Here is a 16,828-nt window from a genome sequence, read left to right as displayed (position 1 = left end):
TGAGTCACAGAAAGCCAGAAATGGTGGCAGGCCGAGACCTCTCGAGGTTGTAGTGCCAAAGAAGAAGAAGAAGAAGAAGTCTGTTTCTAAGCTTGAATGGATTCTGCAGTTTGAATTCTGAGCCAGTCGCATCCAATGCTAAGAACTAGGTCGTTCTAGCCATGGAAGCAGTGAATTTATAATGATTAATATCCAGCTTAAGATCAGTGTGAAAGCGATCTTTCCTACGGCAAGACCGGTTCCAAACCCTATTTTCCAAATTTAATACTCAACTTTTGGATATCCTCTCATTCCGGTACGTTTAAATATAAAGTAAAGGATGCCGTCCCGTGCAAGAAAAACTCTCCCCTTTATCTTTACTGTCGTTCATTTTCGGGTTTTATTCAATAAATTATGGACTTGTGATAAGATTAATCATATTCTGTTTAGAGCAATGAAGGTTTAAAAACCGAGTGTCCTCCATTATTTCATGGCGTTAGAAATTCTTTCACGATGATTTAATGTGATTTCACTGCACTTCTCGAACTTTTACGGATTCAATGAACTATTATAGATCTTTATGTAAAATTAAACTCAGCTTGGATGGTTGAGTAAGTAATGGCCCCAGTTGATAATACAAAGGGACGGGTATCACTCAACATCTTAGTCGAACTCGCCATTGGTATTACTGTAATCTACGGATAACATCAAGTCATGCAAGCCATTGATAGCAGGTCAAAACCTCTCGTGATTTTAGCGCCAAAGATAAAGAAGAAGAAGAAGAATTGGGAGAAGTAACTCACCTCTAAGTAAGGTCAATAATTGCTGTCTATTAGAACATTTAAAAAAATAGAAGAAAAAATCATTTTATATCATGACCTGGACAGAGGTCAATGGATAACATGGACTGTTGATGTATCATTTCCTGAAACACCAAGCGTCTCCATTTCGCTTTGAAATCAATAACAATTGGTTCATTTATTGATTTTAAAGCAGACAATTTAGTTAGGTAATAGTTGAGCTTACAGAGTGCTAATCATTTTGAACATAGTGCTTGAAACAATCGACTTCAACGTCGGAACATCTAATTTTCTTCTACCCAACCGCACATTTCAACCGTAAGCATTGTAAAGAGGCATTTGAAGCTGCAGCTATTCTTAGAACCACCGTAAAAGATTGCAATTTTTATGGGTTTTTGCGCCTTAAGCAGGCTACAGCAAACTGCACCGATCGGTGACCAAACCGCCACTGCAGTTGGGTAGTAGCAGTGGCCCTTTTGGAGTGTGGGAGAGCTGGGACACAAATAATTATTGAAGGATGATTAATCATCACCCGACCGCTCCATTCCGTACGCGCTATTGTGTTGGCGACATGAAAGTTCCAGAAGAAAGATTGGTCATCATCGAGGAATTCTTTTATTCCTGTATAAATCTTGTACAGAAGCGTCTTACATGCTCCAAACCAGTAGCTTAAAGCTTTTACACGCTTCTTAATTAATTAATACCGACTGCAGATTTCTGTTTCCGGGGGAGAGGTTTTAGATTGGAAGTTCGAAACCCTCCTCCCTGCTCTTGATTGATGCATAATGAGCAATTGAGCGAGATGCACAACAGCATCGATCTTGATTATCTTCTAATTAAAAGCATTGCACGGAACGGTAGTCCTCCGGCGTTTGCTGTTGGCGTGCTCCTCTCTTCACGACTGGGCCGGGCTGGCGCACGCGTTCGCCATCTTGTTTTAGATGAATCTGCATCGTGCTGCGATGAACATTGCAAATAGTGTGAAGGGCCGCCATGATACGCGGAAATGGTAGATGGTTTTCCTCCGATCTTTTACTTTCCGCGATTCACACACCGGCGTTGACCTTCCCTCGAACCTACGGTGTCGGTGCGGATGGGTCTCGATTTCAGTTGGGAAATTGAGGGATGGGTTTTTTTTTTTTGCACCATCACGATCACCGTCTCCCATGCGGTACGCGGGATAAAAAGGGCAATTACGCTACCTTGACAAAGAATAATCATAAAAGTACAGCTCCGTCCCGGAAAAAAGGGGGGGTAGGTGGAGGTTCTTCCTGCCGGCACTCTGTGTCGGTACCGGTCGCACGTACTCGAGAGCGAGAATGACCGTTCGCTGTTAGTGCTTAGTTTTTCGCTTATCGCTCGCCTGTTGGCGATGGTGTTTTAGTGCTAGTAGTAGTGGTCAACAAATACACTGGCTTTCTTCACTCTTCGCATACCGGAACACGACGATTTGCTCGAGGGCACGATTTGACTTCACCTTCGATTGGAGCCGACGTTAGACAGGAGACGAGAGACAGAGAGAGAGAGAACGAGCGAGCCGGCTGGGGGGGCGACTGTGTAGCTAGAGCTAGAATCACTCGAAAGAATGACTCTGAAGGTGAGCTGAAGTGCGAATGGCACTTGATCGTGCAGCTGCCTCGTCTACCCACACCAGTGCAACGTGAGCAGAAGAGTTGCAAAAAAGGAAGCTGCCCTATGTCCACGCACACGTCCATCGGCGACGACACTACTATCGTATCGCAGCGCACTATTGGGTGACAGCTCCGAGAATAGTCGGCTGGAAGCAGGCGCAATAAAACGATGCACCACGACCAGGACGTGCCGAGGGCTATGAATCTCATTCGAATTCCCATTTGAAAACCACCCCGACGCATAAAGCATAGAATTTGGATTCTTTGGAGTTTTCCTATGGCAGCGGCAGTCATCACCAACTGCATTCGATGAATCGGTTTTATTGCGTTTCTTGTTTTGTTTGTGAGCAATTGTTTTCTTTTTTTGTGTTTCACAGTAACTCGTCGTCACCTCCCGTGTTTTGCAGCACCTTCCGGGTGCCACCCGGTTAGAACTTGATTTCGGCCCATATAAAATGAGCATCAGATGGGGGTGTTTGGGACGACAAACCGCTTGACCGACAGAAAATGAATGTATTTTGCTGGTTGGAAGATGGGTGCGGGAGATTGAGATTTGTGTGGTGGCGGCGCTCTATTGGCCCGAGAGAGCTTGACACGCTCAAACACCATCACCACTGGAGGCCTCGTGACCATCGCGACGAAGGTCCCCCGGCGGTGTGCCTGCCTGGTGGTTTAGTTCATGATGCCGCCGCCGCACATTGCATTACGTAAGTACTTGTGCAGCGACCTTGAGCTGAACGTTTGCTAAGCGGGCCTGGAGAGAAGAGACCTGGAGCGTTGCGGGAATGGGAGGAAAAATAAAACCTTGAAGTTTTAAGGGGAGGGGGGAGGGAGGGAGAGGGAACGAGGAACGGTTTAGGTCCAGTGTCCAAGTCTGTCGTCGTTTGTTGTTACCTGTCATTAGTCAAAGCCGCCGGTCACGGGGTGTACTGGTCCCTGTTGTACCCCGGGGAGGTTGATCGAGACTGCAGAACGTAACGCCGGGAGAAGGGGGGACCAATCCAGCAGTAACCCCACAAGACTGACCTATTTCCGATGCTGCAGTAAGTGTGGGTGGTTTGAGTTGTGCTGGGTAAGGAAAGCACCATGGTACATGGGTTTATTTGCAACTAACGCCGTTTCCATATGTTTGCAGCTGGAGTAGACGTTCTGTAGTGGAAGTTAGACAGAACCAGCAAGAATAGACAAAGCATTCCAATAATCTCTGGAGAAGCAAGCGGTAGGTGTGCTGCTAGAACTGCGATCTCGCGGGTGTTTGTGCAAGAGTTGCATTACGAAATCTTGACGGGGGCAGCCTGTTTGTGCGCACGCTCGCATGAGTCGCAATATCACGACGACGATCGGAAGATCGGGTCTTCTCCGCTTGTATTTTGCATGCCGTGCTGAGCTTCGATTGGTGGGTTCACGGCGCGGAGCACGGCACGCACAGTAGTCGCCGGGGTTCTTTTTTGCATTTCATTCTGTTACTGGCCACATTCAGCGAGCTCATGAGGAGGTTATTTTGTTTATTGTGATGCCCGGTAGTTCACTAATTATAGGGTGGATCATAATTGGTTGGAAGAGTCCAACTGCAGTAATTGATTGTTATTAATGCGTGCTCTGGTGGTGGGATTGTTAACCTGTTTTGATAACACCTCTTGTCATTGAGAAGTAAAGAAGTATCTTTAAACACACACACAATGTTTGGTTTAGGTTAATATAGCTACAACAAGCTCTTGCAGTTTTTTTTTTATAAATATTTGCAAAATAAGCTTCTAAGTATAAGAGCTAAGAAATTGATAGTTCAGAATATATTCTGATCATGGAGCTTCTAATATTGTTTAGAAAAGTTCCTGCCCAATTGTTTTGCGTTTGGTAACGTTAAAACCCCTGTAATAAATCTACGTTTGAATCTTAAATAGGCTTAGAAAATCTGATAATTTATTAATGATAAGTGTAGGGATTGAGAACCTTACTGACGTTTGTCGTCACTTGGTACACAGTTATTAGAATTGTAAGATTTGGTTTAATGAACCTTTTTGTTCATAGCATAGCTAGTTGGAAGGAATTCGACCTTAGTAAACTTGGTACTAGCAATACGGCCAGGCCGTTCTTCATGAATAAAAAAAAAAAAAAAAAAAACTTGGTACTAAATAATCCCCTCTGATGGAGAGAACCAGAAGTTCTCTCTGTTAGTTATTCAACTAACAGCAAGCGTTTGTACATCCTTTAAAGGAGATACAAAAATTTTTTGTTGTTGTAGGCAGGTTCCGAACAAAGAAACTGGACTCAGCAATTGTTATAAATGCTCCCTTGTGGTGGACTTGTAAAACTCTTGGCAATAACTCGTACAGTAATATCTGAAGGTTTTCTTTTTATCCCAACTGCCTCTCGCCCAAAGCTTAAATGAAGATCTCCATAAATTTATAACTTTATGTCATACTTGTTACATTTCTTCATTCTTTTGACGTTGGCCCTCCCCCCTGCATACCACATTCTCACAATTGGATGTACGATCGTTCGGATCCTCACATATGTGTTTCATTTTTGCGCATGCAATCTTCATCCTCTTCCTCCCGGTACTCGACTGTACTCGACTAACCTCAATTCGGTTCGCAATATGGAGTCATACGCGCCGCCGGCTGAGTTATGATCGAACGGCGACGTCGCTGGCGAATGAATAAGACCAATTCATTCCGTCCCGTCGGGGAAACCGTCGTACGTGCCACCGATATATTCTGTAGGTCTTTGGGTCTTCAGAGTACCACGCCACCAGCAGCAGCAGCAGCAGCACACCACGTTTTCAATGAGTTTTAAGTGGGGCAAATGAACACTGCCTTGCTGCCCACCAGCTCTGTGTGTGTGTGTGTTCATCAACGCAAGCCCTTTTTCTGGTGGTCGCTCGTGTCCCAGGCCGTTTTGTTTATGCGATCGGGACCGAGTTGTTGCCATGTGTGTGTGTGTACGTGTTGTTGGGCGCACGCTCGAGTTCGCAACATCTCTTCAAATCCATCCCACACCCACCCCGCAAGTTCGGTTCCAAAGCGCTTATCTAAATCTGTGATGTGCCAGCCCTGTGCCGTAGAGAATGGCATTTGCGTTCGAGAGCGGTTTAGAGAGCATCGAACTCCGAACCCCGTGTTACGTTGCTGCTCGGGCGCTATGGAGCTATTTATCGCACTCGGGATGCTTAGTTCATTCCGCTTGAGTCATCGCTTAAAACAGTGCAAAAGAACGGGCGTTGCAAATTCGCATTGCGAATGGTGTGAGCGCACCATGGGTCCCGAATAGCGAGAAGGCACACCCCCCTCATGCAAGAGCCTGATCCCGATGGCGTGATCGATGGGTGTGTGTGTGTGTGTGTGTGCACCGTAGTTGGAAGGGGCCATTTTATCGGTTTCGCGTAACTACTTCTGCACCCAACTCTCCAATAAAATAGACGACTCGATGATGGTGTGTTGGGTCGCAGGGATCGTAAAACATGGACGGGAATAGGTGTTTTGCGTCTTACTTGCACGGGGGAGGGATCGCATGGCAACTGCGCTACTGCGACAGTAATATTCCTGCTGGGATAATGGAGGCAAGCTTTACGCGGTCAGCTTTATAGCCGATGTAGCCAAGAGGGTATAAAGATGGTACCCGATAATGGTGGCAGCGCTCGATGGTCGTATATCTTAATTTGAGTGAACGGTTTGCATGCTTAGATAAGCTATCTTCAAGCTTTAACTACTGCACCCTGCATCGGTAATTGCTGCGCTGATTGGTCCACAAACGATCGATCTTTGAGCTTTCATCTTCGGAAAGATCACCTCACGGACAAGGGTGGAGATGGCGATAGGCTGGAAGTTCGCCTGGCTGTGGATCTTCCTTTCACTTGCTGTATCTAAGATTTTACGCAATCTTGATTGCTAGCTGAGCTATTGACCACAGCCTATCTGTATCTGTATAGTTCGTAAATGATTTCCCTATCATGCTGTACCTTTTCACCTCCGGCACCTTCTAGGTGTTTTGAGTTTTACAAGTTAGTTCCTCGTAAAGGCAGTCAGCTCTTACCCGGAATTTTCACACAGCATCGGGCAGGGTCTACATTTTCTCCCACAGACTACTTGTTGTACGGCTTGGAAGTTCAATGGCAAGATGGCGTCAATTACACGGCGTCCGAACAAGACGATTAGCCACCATTCAACCAACTGCTCTCTACAATGCGCACCGCTAAACACACTCACACACACACACCCAATCTGTGCCACGTTCGAACGAGATTGTGCCTGATCTGCTGATATTGATAAGGGATTTGCACGCGAAAACAATGGCCACTAAGAGAGTGAGTGTGCGCGTGCCTCTACTAATATTCCGAACTCGGCAAACTTCAAGCGTACGGGAACATCTTTTTGTGGGAACTCGGGTCCCCAGCGGGGAGAAACCGTAGGGATACAATTATAGGGCAGCGAATTCTTCGAAAAAACGCGGCACCTACTAAGGGCAATCGTTGAGAATGCGAGACGACAGAATCCACTTCTTATCGCCTTTTTGCTATGTGTGTGTGTGTGTGTGTCGATGTGCTTGTGGCTTTGTTCCTCGTCCAGAATTAGAAGATGCCATTTACCTACCACGTCTCGGCGGTTACCGTATATGCATTATTCAACACCTTTAAAGGGCACGTGCCTTGGAAGAGAAAAAGGTGGACACTGGGGATCGATCGATGGGTAATTTCGATCGACTTGCCCGATCTTCTACCCTCCAGCGAACGGGCCATAACCTTATTCTAATGCGTACCCTTGGTTACGGTGCTTATATGCAGCAAATGACTGGTAGCACTAAACTCGGCAAACGTTGCTCTCTTTCGCGATTGCCTTTCCAGTTCTCCAGTTTTTTTTTGTTGTTGCTTCTTCTATATTTATTGACCGCAAAGTGTTATTGTACCGTGAGTGCATCACACACCAACACTAGCTTCGAGCGTGTAGCCTTCGGCAGCAGAGCTTCATCTCGAAGGGGTCGAGTTCCGTGTCGTGGCCCTCGCAATTTTATGTAACATAACACCCCGTTGGGCTCTATCACCTGACCATAGCGCGAGCGCAAGCTAAGTATTAGGAAAACCCTTCCGCAATGTCCATAAACCATGTTAGATTGCACGAAATGAGTACTGACCTTCGGTCAACCCGGCATTTCTGTGCGATCGTGGCACGATCAGCAGTCAGCTTCCCCGTTCGATGGCGGGTAAATCTTAAGCCTCTTCCCCATCGACAGTGTGATCATCACCCGGGCACAACTTGCAGCCGGGATTAGATCCGATTTTTTGTTTTTCGTTGCTCTTTCCCATGAAACTAAACTTAAATAGGGGGGGGAGGTGTGTTTGCATGCGGTTATCTTAACTCGATATCATCGCGCGGAGAAAAAAAAAGTGCTACATGGACCCGGCTTCGTACGAACACAATGGCAGCAGCAGCAGCAAGCGAAAGGGAGGTTTTTCCTGTGCATTTCTCAACACGACCGCAACTCGAGGCCACCACACCGTTGGTACCACCGTGTGTGTGCCTTTGGCGGAAAGCGACGCGGGAGGGTTAGCGGTGGGAGACCTAGAGGGGGAGCGTACACTATTCTCACAAGATGAGCCCTAGGGTGAGGAACGTGTTCTTTCCTCTTGAAGAATGCATTATCGTCATTACAAATGGTTAGAACGAGTTCTCTATCGTCCCCTTGGTCGCCGCCCCTGTTCTCGCCGCTCATCTCACGTGGTGTGTCCGGTTCGAACTATGCGAGGCATCTCCCCTGGTGAGGAACGTTGCTGATAGTAATAGTAGTAGTGGTGGTGGTACCAACAGGGTGGTTAGTTCACTACCAGTGTCTCTAAGGTGCTGACCATCGGTGCTAGCCAAGTTGAGCGAGATTTTTTCTATCACGCAAGGTTAAGTACGCAGAAAAACGATGGGAAGAAATCCCCCGGAAATGGTTACGGCACTGCAAGTTGCAGAAAAAAAATGCAACAAAGTAACATGAAGGTTTAGTCTGCCGATAGAATTTAATAAGAACTTTGTTGAAGAACTGGGAATAGTGTTACTAAAATTTAATGTCACTTTTAAAAGTAACGCTTCGTAACGCTTTGTTTATAGACACTCGTTTTAAAAGACCTTTTTCGATTAAATTATTAAACCCCTTTCAGCCAGCACGATTTTATATTTAATTTAATTTTTACTGGCAGAAAGTACAAAAAAAAACTTACTATCTCAACCACAGAAAAGCGTTAGTATAGCAGCGTTAGTTTTTGTCATACGTTACTACGACCTTAAGGCTACAGTTCTTTCAAATTAACAACAATAATGCGTAATGGACACGAATGCACTTTTCTTCCACAAGTGCTGAAAGCGTAACGCTCTGAAACCCTTTACACCGATACGCGTGCAACAGGTGGCGCGCATAGGTTAAGGAAGATGTGTATTGCTTTCAAGGTTAGGAAGCAAGTCACCGACTACGTTTGGTGCTGCATCGCCGTCGGTAGTGGAATTGACAAAAGCCCTCCTGGGGACACGATCGGCTTGAGCCGGTGCACAACAACAACAACAACAGCAACCACCACCACCGGGCAAGAGTGGCCCTGTACACATGCACGTGCGAAACCTCGAGCCATATCCGGTTTCGGTGGAGACGCATGGTGGCTTTGTGTTTGTGCACACACGACACGGTGTAGGAGTATGGTCGGTATGAACGATTGCAAAGATTTTAAACTGTCGCCTGGATGGTTCAAAGACGATGTGCATGTCGGTCAGCCGCAAGGGGAATACATTCCATCTGGAACCAGTTGTCGAAAAGGTATAAATTTTAATTACCTCCACACGACGCGCTCTCTGTGGTCGAATGCGCCGTGTGTGTGCTTCCGTATGTGGTCTCTGCAAGTGCATGTGCATCCGTTGCGGTGGAATGGCATTAACTTGCTGTCGAACGGGGTCGAACGGGAATGGGAAGAATGGTGAAGAGCCGCCGCGGCATGGTAAATCATAAATAATTGATTAAACGGTGTGGTACGCATTCGTTCCAGTTGGTGAAGTTGGTCGAAAAAAATCCCCCCAAGCTGCAATCAATGCTGCGAGTGAGGAGAGGTGGTACAGAGAACGTACCTGTTTATCTCTTTTGTTTTTATCTCTTGTTGTGAGCGTTAGGGAATAATATTAGGTGGATATTTCTCTTTAAACTTAACCTCCCAAGAAGGATTGTTCTAACAGGACATCCGAGATGAACTAGTAATGGTCATTGCTCCATTGAAGGTCTTTGTTCTTGATAAAGTGGACAATTTGCTGATAGAATCCACTATCGCGACCGTAGCAGTATCGGTTTATATTAAGTGGACAATATCCAGATAGAACTGAGCAGGAAAATTTTACTCCCGTCATTGCTGGAACCAATGTTCTTCAAACATCTAGAAATATGGCACAACTGATCTAGAGCAATTTCCATGAACTGCAAAACCTGTCTAGATAAGTTGCAAGAAGCAGTTTTATTTCGGGTGTCAGTAGCCTTATACCTGACTAGCTCATCCATCTCTACAAGTATTTACAGAATGTTCGTATTACGTACTTTAGCAAGCAAAATTATAACCTGGTCAAGCGTAGCAATCCCATTAACTAACAGATAGAGAATATTCGTACTTCGTACGGTCAATTCAAATTATTTCCTCTTGTTTTTATGTGGCTTTGTGGATGTCTGTACTTCTTCTGACTTCCTTGGCACGTCATCCTCGAAAGGTCTTGACCTGCCATTGCTGGCTTTCTTTGTCTAAGTTTTTCCCGTAGCAGGATAGTCAGTCCTGCCGTGTGAAAATCGGCACCGCTATCGCCTCGGCCACCGGACCGTCCCATGTCTGTACTTGCACCTTTAATTAATAAATTTCCCCTAGCGAACACACTGATGCAATCAAGACGCTGATCCCGCGGTCCTCTCAAATTGCATAATGAAGTTGCACTTCGCTCGCCCTTGTCCACCGTATTGGTCACATAAATAGATCATCACACCGCTTGTCACCCATTTGCCACGCCTGACTGGAAAGTTCAACTGGAGTCCATTGTGCCAGTTACTGATGGCCGGGCAGATGTTTGGAATGGCATTAGAATATACATCTGTGGGGTGTGGTCCGCTGTTCTCGAAAGACTCCGTCAGCTAATCTTAATTTCCAATGAAGGTCCAGCTACCGCCACAACGACTACACGATATAGACAATCCGTTTCCAGAATCGGAGGTTTTAAGCTTTATTTTTTGGGGATGAATAATTTTCGGGACACGAACACGGGGGGAACCGAAATCGATCGAATCGAATTTGCTCCCGTAAACTTTTGGCCCAGTTTTGCGGAAAGTAACTCGAGTGCCGAACCCCGGCTCGCTGCCGGAAATAGAAAAGGCAGCCTTTTTCCTGGCTAAAAGTTGAGGAAGAAGAACGCTAGACCTCGCGCGTTGGAAATAGATCAACCCCGTTCGGTGGTGTGACACAATTGTCGGGTTTTGCCGATTCTTTCCCATTTTTTTTTCTTCATGCTCCCGGTCGGAGGCGATACTAGCCGGGGAGTGTTGCACTTCCACCACACGAACACACGCCGATGTAGTGCAAGTGCAGTGTGCTTGTGTTCTCCGACCCGTTCTCCGACCCCCTGCGAAAGCGAACAGACCCGTGACCCCGTCCGGTTTGCCGACTGACCCAGCAACAGCAGCACCGGCAAGAGGCCGGCCAACCGGTTAGCCGGAAAGTGACGACCTTCTACCAATCAAAGCCAAATTAAGGCCAACCGCCAACAACCTCCAACCAATCCACCACCGCCCTTCTTTCTCGCTCTCTTTGCATATGCAGTTGCAACGGTGCGAACGAGTGTGTCTGCATGCGAACTCGCCTGACGGACGGACAGCTGCCGCTGAACGCCGTGACGTTCAATGAACCACTTGGGCCCAGTGGAGGTTGCTGCAAGAAGGGCCCGACCTAATGTGTGGGTGCGCTTCTGTGTGCTGCAGCACAGTGGCTTCTACGATGGACAGCAGCGGACCAGCAACAAAGCCAGCGCAACTTATTGATGATCGATGAGGTCAACGCGTCCACCCACACACACACACACACACACGCTTATTGGGTGATTGTTCTAATGGAGAGAACCGCCATTGAGATCGCTCTCAGAAGGGCACCATGGCTGGCGAGCTTTCAAGAGGTTTAAACAGTGGTGCCCGCCACCTGACCTCTCCACCTCTGTGGACGAACTGCTGCTGGTGGTTCGTTGCCGCTGCGCCACTTCTAAGGTCTACTCTAGTCCTTCAAGCGTGCACCAATCGCTTAAAGTAGGCCACTGCTGCATAGGCTCTCCGGCTCATCCTTGAGACCGAGCTTCCTCCGTACGTGCGTTGAGCCAATTCTCAAGGGTGTCTCCTTGACGGAAAGCGGCGTGATCTTCCTTCCCGCGGATCATCGTTACGAATATCGTTGCTGCTTACGGCACTTTCTACCGGGTTTACTTGCAAAAGAGTGGCACTGCATTGGATGGCCTTCTGTGTGTTTTTGTTTACCGAAGAAGAAGAAGATGTGTGTCTGCGGCGGTGACAGGGTTGTCCCACGCAAACAACGGATCAGTGTCGCTCGGTGCATTATGGCAATGTTGTTTGCTGGGCGTTACTTGTCGCTCGTTTTTGTTCAACGAGATGATGACAATATTTTATTTCCTACCTCGGATTTACAACTTCATTTCAATCTTTTTACGCTCAAGAAGACCTATCCAATAACGTGATCTTAATATTAATGTGTGTGTTAATTGTGGCCGGGAGGATTTTTTTTTGTTAATGTCAACCATTAAAAAGTGTTAGTATTTTCAGGCAAATAAAGACAAGCTTTTTTCTTTAACTCAGCGCTTGATAAACTGTTCGCAATATGTGTGAAATATTAAATATTTCTGTCTGGTTTGTTTTGTCTTTGGAGTGAAAGAGGTTTTAAGAGCGTTACATAGCGTTACACTCGAGTTGCTATAGTTTCGCTTGCGTTTCGGTACGGTCTGACAGCTGTCAGAATGGAAATGTGTTGTTATGAATTTCAACTGTAAACAGAAGAGGAAGGTTCGCTCTTTTTCGATGCCTCGCATTGTGTCCCTGATATTTATCTGCATCGTGTGTCCCCTTCACCCGTCTTTTCCAACCCATAATCGATCAGTGTAACAGTGCCGATCGTTTGCCACGATCACGCGATAGATATTTGTACAAGATCAAGTACCGAGCTGACGACAATGGTGTGCGACAATACGCATTGAGAACCGTCGCCGATGGTTGGAGGTTAGCGTTTTATGTACCTAACCTTGACACAGCCCCCGGAACGGGGATCGGGCTTTCTGCTGACATACACGCACATCGTACTCGGCTCGGCCACCGCATTATATTCTGTCCATCGGCCGGAAGATGAGCCGCGTCAAACCGTGGCATCAATGCGTAACTTTCGCGGCTTTGCATTCATGACTCATTGAGGTCAGCCGGTGGATAATGATGATGATGATACGTTCAGGCACGAAGAACGTGCTTGCTATTGTTATGTCGCTGCAGATTCGCATTCAGACTTCATACTGGGGCAACTGTGGCAAAGGGTTCCGGAATGTCGCTTCCTATCACATTCTACAATATCGCATTTGGCACCTATTGGAGGTGAAATGCGTGCCGTATCGTGGTCGTTCTTCACCATTAGTGTGGGCTACGTGCTCCCAGCAAACCCCCAACGACCACAAACACTCTTGCCAGACATTAGAACCGCTCCCCAGAGAGAGAGCATGCCCAGTCAAACGTACGATGTGAATGAAGAAATGTCTTTGTTTGTCCCCTTTTCCCTGATCTAAACATAAACCACTCCACCATTTTGTCCACACAGAAGCTCCGCAATGTAAGCACAAACCTTTCTTATCAGTGGTGCTTCTGGCGCGACGTACGCGCGAACGAACGTGGTCGCACTCTCCTCCGTGCGCTCACACGTCCCGGTGCGTGCCAAAAGGGAAAACCGGATGTCACTCGTCGCCGCAAAGGAGTAAAAATTCTTGATGAAACTTTCCCCTATCTAGAAGCACTTCCACCGCCACTTGTTTTGTGGGGCTCGCGCTGGTGTTTGGCCCGCTGGCATTAGGCTACACCGTGTAAAGGCCACACCAATTACACTCTTCATCTCGAGACATGATCGGGCTGGCAATAACAATTACCGGTGCTGCTGTCGAACAAACCGCACTAACCGATCACCAATCCCATACCACCTTCCCACCCGCGGGGGAGCTCTCCACCGCCTTGCCCATTTCCCATCGTGCAAACCTTCTGTGCGCTACTCGATAACCTTCGCCGTGGTACTTAGATTGCGCTCTATGTCGAGGCTACCGGGGCATTTCTGTGTGTACAACCAAGTACAATCTCTCTCCCTCTCCCTCGTCGGTGTGCAGCGCGGGCCACACGATCGTCAAATGCCACGGACTTGTGGCGGCGCCACCAGCCTGCTGCGCTCCGTAACTGTCATCGGGCGGTGAAAATCTGTCGACGCATGACTTCATCGCATCGGAAGTTGTCTTTTGCAGTGCAGTGGTGGCGGTCGGTGGCGGCCTGCATCTTCCTTTGTGGAACCTCCCTGTGTGGAATAGGGACGAAGCATGGTGGGGGGGGGGGGGAGAGGAGAAGAGGCACGGAGATTATGGGCATGCGACGGCCCGCACTCTAGCATTGGTGGACCGTGTGCGCTCAGTTTCCAGGGACGACGGCGGCCACGGTTGGTAATACGATCGCCTTCAACGCCGCGCCAACAACCTGTCTAATCGAATGCCCGTTCTTGGGAGTCTCGCTTCAATTGGCGCGGTGGCCCTTGAAGCGTACCGGGGACCTTCGGTCGAGACGTCGGTGTGGTGAAGGGAGCCAGGTAGGGTGCAGTGCCTGCAGCAGCAGCAGCATGCAAGTGAGCTAGAATTAGCCGCGCGTTCAACGAATCATGTTATGATGGACAGAGAGAATATGTGTCGACAATGTTTGCCCGTTTCTCCGGGGCGCGTATGCTCTGCTGAAGAGTGTTGTTACCCAAGCGATGTTCGTGCTGTCTTGCTACATTTTCTGTTCCCTCTAACCTGTAAGCGGGGAACGGATTTAGAGGAGAGGCCAACACAAAAAAAAAGAGTGCTTCCCAAGGTTGAACCGATGCAGTGGTAGTAAGCGAAACGGCTCGACAATTGGAAGGTGGTGAACGCAGTAGTACAACCACGTGACCTCGTCGAAACCACCACACACGGGATTGAGTTGGCCTGTCAGTTCCAGGTAAACCGCATACATTAGCACTCTCTTTAAAGAACTCTGCTTTGGAGAGCACATATAGCAGCCCCGCGATTGACTGCACATGCCGCATAGGTTTAGAATGTAGCACGAAAAGCACGCTCCAAGACTCCAAGATCTCTTCAAGAATGCTCCCATAGCGCGCCACCGAGAACAACGAGGTCAGGGGGACAGGAATGGTTTATTGGTCGACGACCGGCAGACGGTGGTGGCGCTGTCTGTAGGTCGTAAAGTTGAACCGAACACGATCCGTGTGTTCCAGAAAGTGTGTCAGCGTGGAGCTGCCCCATAAGCCCTATCGCTCGGGTCTTTCGGCTTTCGGGGGTGTTCTACGAAACATAGCATTTACTCTCCGCTGAAGTGTTGCAAGTGAGCTATACACCCGAAGGTCAGTACACCTCAGTTGAACCGCCGGCGCCTGCCGGTGTGAAGGTGATGTAAGCTGCCGTGCATGTTCTTCGCGGAGCCTAAGACCTTCGAGATTGCTAGTTTTTCCCACGCGGATGCTCTGGCGAACGGTGCGGTTTAACGCTTCGCGCTCAAATATTCAAATCACTGCATCGCGCTTCTGGTTTCGCCCGAGAACAACGGATACATTCCAACATTTGCTTACGGCTGATTTCTACCGCTGTTTACGACGATCGACGGCACAGTGTGCGGTGCGTTTTTATGTTAATCAAAATGTCCTTGCGTAGCATTTCTGTGGTGCAGTTGATGGCTGAACACCGTCACACCGCAATCTAATCAACTCAATCCATGTCAGCTACGATACTGGCTGGCGGTGGTGTTTTTGCCTTCGAGGAGGATCTGCTTGATCGGGAAGCAAGTATGCTAGAGCGAGTGAAGATCAAAGGAACGTAGCACCGCCTGCTGGTGATGATTGGTTTTCATTGCAGGGAATAGCTAATCGAAAAACCCTTCGGGGAGATGTACAAAGGGGGGCGGCCTGGTTGTGTGATGTGTATGCATATCTGCAACGACGCACCGGTCTTGTCAGCCGGTGCAGTGCTGCAATTGATTAATGTCACAGGGTTAACGTGCTCTATAAAGATGATGCTGTAATTTGCAGAGTGCATGGGGGAATTTTATTTCCACAATTTCTGAAATTATCAGAGCGTTTAAGTATAAAATAAGGGTGTGGACTAGTATATTTTGAAGTAAAAGCTATATTTATCCAGAGTATTTTCAAAATGGTGTCCAAAGAATGCTGCGTGTATTGATTGAAGGAAATGATAATCGAAATAATCAATACTGCGCTTAATTCAACCTAATATTGATTAATACTGCGATATAATTCTCACCGGCAAACCACTGCATTTATTGTATTACACAACCCATAGCAGCTCATACTCATACACACTCCATCTCAATTTGGGTCTACCATGCCTCCTCTGGCCGTGTGGACGGCCAAAAAAGAACTTTACGGACTGGGTCGTCCGGTGTCATTTTCATGAAATGACCAGCCCACCGGAGCCTGGCGAGTCTAATTTGCTGCACGATTATCGTACTGTTCGTAAAGCTCATCATTGTTGCGCCTCCTCCATTTTCCTTCCACACATACGGGGCCAAAAATCCTTCTGAGCATCTTCCTCTCAAACGTGGCTAAGAGGTTTTCGTCAGTTTGGGCCAGAGTCCATGCCTCAGAGGCGTATGTGAGTACTGGGACTATAAATGTTCTGTACAATCCCAGCTTCGCCCGTCGCGACAGGTATTTAAGGTGGAGAAGTTTCCTCAGGCTGTATTATGACCGGATGGCAGCCAGCACCCGTGCGCATAACTCAACATCAATGTTGTTGTCGGTGCTGACTTTTGACCCCAGATAGGTTAAGTTTTGGACGACTTCGAAAGTGCGGTCACCTATCTGCACATTACCCCTGCTTAAATAAGTGTTTGTTAGCAGGGCCGCTGGTGGTGCCACCATCATTTTGGTTTTCGCCTCGTTAATCTCCAACCCGAGGTTCTGTGCCGCACGCTCTATCCTTTGATAAGCTTCTGCTACATAGGAGAGCCTCAAACCAATGATGTCTATGTCATCATCGTATGCCAGGATCTGGATTGACTTGTAGAAGATGGTCCCCGAAGTTTCCACCTCCGCTTCGCGGATGGCTCTCTCTAGCGCCAGATTGAAGCGGAGACAGGCAAGCCCAT

The 16,828-nt window shown here is 47.7% G+C and overlaps 1 protein-coding gene across 3 annotated transcripts in view; it reads left to right on the top strand.

Annotated features, from left to right (window-relative positions):
- LOC118505867 (dentin sialophosphoprotein-like) overlaps positions 1-16,828 on the top strand; it is a 50,127-nt gene that overhangs the window by 25,821 nt on the left and 7,478 nt on the right. The gene's annotated exons all lie outside the window — the stretch shown is intronic.

This window comes from Anopheles stephensi, chromosome 2 (genome assembly GCF_013141755.1).
Source record: "Anopheles stephensi strain Indian chromosome 2, UCI_ANSTEP_V1.0, whole genome shotgun sequence".
In the NCBI taxonomy this organism is placed as follows: domain Eukaryota; kingdom Metazoa; phylum Arthropoda; class Insecta; order Diptera; family Culicidae; genus Anopheles; species Anopheles stephensi.
This window is presented reverse-complemented; position numbering and strand designations above follow the sequence as displayed.